This window comes from Penaeus chinensis, chromosome 36 (assembly GCF_019202785.1).
Source record: "Penaeus chinensis breed Huanghai No. 1 chromosome 36, ASM1920278v2, whole genome shotgun sequence".
Lineage (NCBI taxonomy): Eukaryota > Metazoa > Arthropoda > Malacostraca > Decapoda > Penaeidae > Penaeus > Penaeus chinensis.
The window spans coordinates 23569987-23574986 of NC_061854.1; positions in this window are offsets into that span (position 1 = coordinate 23569987).

The following is a 5000-nucleotide window of genomic DNA, read 5'->3' on the forward strand; positions in this document are numbered from 1 at the left end:
TAGCCAAGAAATCCAACAAAGAAGAAGATTGTTATTGATGTTATGATTATTAATTTGTCATTAAAATATTTTAGACAATGAAATGATACAAAAGACCTTTTCTTAAAGTGAAAGGAAAGGGTAAACAGGTGAGATAGGTAGTTTCTAATAACTGGCTATTTGGTGATTAAGAACTTGTAGAGCCATATATGTGTGAATACAATAAATAAACGTGCATTATAGTGGGCATGGCATGTATTCTTGCCACATGGGGCGAATGGGTTAAAGATGGGTAGGAGTTGATGAGTGTTTGGGTAAAGGGTTAGGTAAAGGGATTAGATCAAGTGAAGGATATGCATACGTCTGAGGAAGGAGACAGGTTGCCAAAGCAGAAAGTGTGAGATTCTGTAAGGATGTCTGATAGGTTGGGAAGTCGGTGAAGGAAGGATAAGCGGGGGAAAGCAGAGGTATGGGCGGGACAACAGAATGTGTGGAACTGAAAGAGAGACATTACATAGGGAACATAGGGGTGGATCGGAACGTGACATCAGATAGGAGTGTGTAAGACAGGTGTGGCCAATACATAAGCAAGCAAGAGCCGTCTCCCAACGTCTGTAGGGAGACAACTCTTGGAGCTGACCAGGAGAAGATTAATAGTTTTACAATATATAATTTATTAGTGCGGAGACTTGACCAGAAAGATTGCCAGCAGGTAAACATGAAGGACAGGTTTAGTCGAGTGTATAAAATTAATGAGTTACGGCAGTCGGTAAAAACAGTGAAAGAGGAAGAAGGGAGTGAGTATATGTTTTGAGGCAAAAAAGAGTGCGTACAGTTCTCTAGTGTAATGGACAGAAAATGGAAGAGGTCGGAGATGGGGAAAAGGGAATGGGAGAGAAGGGTATCCATGCGAATTGAGAAAGGAGTAGGTAAACGTGGAGAAGCAAAGGTAGGAAGCAGGGATCGTGGGATTGTTTGAAGGAAAGTTGGTGGAATTGACAATAGCATCAGAGAGAGAGAAATGGGTACAACGTTGAGAGAGAGGTAGCATGCCTGACTCAGGTTACAGACTCTCAACTGGAGAGGCGCGGAGGGCTCCTAGGGCTAAGCAAAGACCGCAGTGGTGGATTGTGTCAAGATGAGCAAGGCGACAGGTTGAGGCAGAGGAATAGATATGGCATCCATAATCGAGAGTGGAGAGGTTCAGGGAGGAGGAGAGTTTTGCAATCTGAGCCCCAGGATATATGGGAAAGCGTTTATAAGATTCTAAGGCGGCGGCGAGCATTTTCTTTAATGCAAAAGCTATGGTCTCGCCAGGAAAATTTGGAATAAAAAATAATACAAAGGAATTTCCCAGAGGAACAGTACTGGTATCTTCAAAAATGAAGATCTGCAAGACAAAACGGTTTAAGAATTTTGTTGGCTTTTTTCTCTACCAAAAGGCATCATGGTGGATAACCAAAAGTGGCTTATGCCCCTCACATAATTTACTATATTATTCTGGACTTAATATTTGCGCACGTAATTCTTTAGATACAGGGGCTTGTAGTCAGTTCTCATTGTCCTGACCTAATCTTTCACCTCTGCGGTACAATCCCACTAACCCAACCACCATGGATTTACGTTATGCCCCCTGTATTTTTTTTGTGAATTTTGTTAGAATAAAGATGACTCCACATGTGCTTAGCCGGCAAGGAATTTATCAGTAGGCCCTAGCGACTAATCTTAATTTCCCCATTCCTTGAATTGGGGGAAAATGTTTTTCTTTTTAATACAATTGATATCGATACTGTTAGTATTGTTACTGATGTTATGATTATTAAATAGTTATCTATAATCTTGGTAACATTTAAGACTATGAAATAATACAAAAGTCAAGGAAAAGGGTAAACAGGTGAGATAGGTAGGACTAATAACTGACTCCTTGGTGATTAAGCACGTGTAGAGCCATTTATGTGTAAATGCAATAAATAAACTTATATTACAGCGGCCATGTCATGTATTGTTGCCATCTGTATTGATTGGGTTAAGGAGGTAGAGTAATTCAAACCGTTTAGCTCAGCGACTCAAACACACAAAAAACTTTAGTTACATATTCACGTAGTCATTGCCATGTATGCCACTCCCTTCATACATATGCAATATAAAAAGATTTTTGTTGCCACATTAGTACTCAAGTTTCCATTCATGTGGATCCCTGAATTTCAACACAATAAAAGGGGATACAGCAAACTTGGAATGTTTTACAGTTTATTACAAATGCTTGCAACATGATACAATTTAAACTAGCAATGGCATGAGTAAGTAAAATAACCAATCATAATACAAATAAATCTTACACTGAGTCTAAAGAGCAACAGTGAATAAATATGAAATGCTATGTACATGCATATTTCCATCATGATTGCACTTCCAGGTTTGGATCTGAAGTGAAGTTTCATACATAAAACACAGCTACATGACTTTCACTAAATGAATAGGAAACTCAGCAACTGTCCCTAAATGTCTGCAACTACATCGCCTATTTATTGTACATATCAAAACAACAGTGAGTCTTTATAACTGAATATACAGTTATTCAAATTCCCCAATGTTTATAACTATTCTGATAGTATATATCCCTTTACAATAAACTTATCACCATACAAGTTATTACAGAATAAAAATAAATAGCCAGACTTAAAATGTCCATAGAGGAACTCCCAATGAAGGTGGGGTTGCTGGAGTATATATCACTAGAGCAATGTTACAGCACACAGGACATGGTAGGGGAGGAGAAGGGAGGGTCCTTCAGCTACACAGCCCGAGTGATCCCTCAAAATACATCCTGTTGTCCTTTCTGCTTATAGTTCATTGACTAGAATTAGAGACTGCATTATTCATGAATATATATAACACATTAAACACTGTATTCAGCCCCTCTATAAGCAATATTTGTTTTCATATTTATGGTGGAAATACTTTCAACAGAAAAAAAAAAAAAAAAAAAAAAAATTGATTTCATTATAATCTGTTCAACATAAACAGCCCTCTATCCTATTATGAACCAACCACCATATTTTATAACTGGCACCAAAAGTAAATTTGTCTACCTTTTAGTGTGTAAATTTTAGCAGGGGATTCCTAAAGTGGTTAAAAGATTTCCAGTATTGTAGAAAATACACTTGTCTATTCTTATTACTTGCTATGATCCACATTAGTTAACTTGTATATTGGAAATAGAAATCTAGTACTCTATTTACAACAGTAAATGTGCATATATGAAATATATGTGAGCTACAAGTGATTCACAACATTACTGAGAAAGTCCTACTAATTTTTAAAAACATCTTCCTCTGTAAGACAAAGAGTGTTATGTAAGTGTAATAATACTAATAGTTTTTTTTCCCCCAAGTATTTACATTAGGACTAACTCGTTTGTTGCCAAAATGCTGTGATTAACCCTTACTGTTTAATACCAAACTTTTCTGTTTATAAGGTCACTCTTGATATACAATACACGAACTGTGAGTAAACCAAATTTTTAGGCCATATTTGCACAGATGAAGATAGAAAAAAAAAAGAAATAATAAATAAATACAACATGATGTGATAGCCAACAGCAGAACCTGAGGTTAACATCAATTATCCACTCTTCCTCTACACTTACAAGGATCAGTGCCATGTGGAATGCTTACAAACCATTTTCAAATTAATCTTTCTAGTTACGATTTTCTCCTAAAATGCTTACTACCTTATGAATCCAAGGTACAGGGGTGTTAATTATTTTCCTTTCCTTTTTTTTTTTTTTTTTTTACAGCTTTCAGTTTTAGGTGTGAGAAGAGTATGCATTTATGCATACCCTTTTACAAACACACAAACTGCAAAATTATCTAATTAATAAATAAAAGTGGTTTTAATTAGAATTAAGATGACTTTCATTATTAAATATTGCATCTCTTCAATTCTTTCTTGCTAGATATCTTTAGAAACATTTTCATGAATTTAAATACTAAATATGTTGGTTTATTTTTTTCTTTTAATTATGTACCTTGTTGCAACATCTTTGTCTGGCACATGACCAACATAAACAAAGCCTTCATATAAAAGAAAAGAGAAAAAAAATTACTACAAAAAATACAAAACGGAAGGAACTGCTCTGTATCCTATCTGCCAATGAAAATAAATATGTACATCTCACACAGGATTATTACCTGACATTCAGTTTTTACCACCCATCCATCAAAACAAAAACAAAAATAATATAAATCTTTGCATATAAAAAGATGTCTGTACACATACATACACACTCTCATGCTTATCTGATTCTGAAACAGATTTTGGATTTTGTTTATGTCACTCATCAATAATATCATCACTTACTAAAATTGTTATCACTATCAATGTTATCATAAATATTCTATAACAGAACAGTTATGTTTGTTTTGCTTTATTAAGCCAATTTTTAGATTTAAAAATACACTTTGACGGTATATATGGGAAACAAATAATAAAAGAAAAAGGAAATATATTTAGTCTGCATTCATTTGCTTGTGTGTACATATGTATGTGTGTGTGTATTTATGTGTGTTTACAGACCAACTTACATATATACATGTATATGTATATATTAAGAAGAGACAAGAACAGATGTACAAAGAGAACGACTTCCTTCAATTTGCAAAAATTGCTAATGTACCAAGTCTATACCTCGGAAACAAAAACCTGATTAAACTTCATTCACCAAAATATAAAATGCATTAGAAAATTATAATCATGACATTCTGATCACAATCAAATTGAAATAAGAAAAAGAACATGTCTCACTGAGCATAACAGATCAGTATCACATATGCCTTCTAAAAAAATAATTAATCAATAATAATAACAACTGATAGCAATAATAATGTTAATAATGTTAATAATGTTAATAATAATAATAATAATAATAATAATAATAATAATAATAATAACAACAATAACAATAACAACAACAATAATAATAATAATAATAATAGTAGTAGTAGTAGTAGTAATAATAA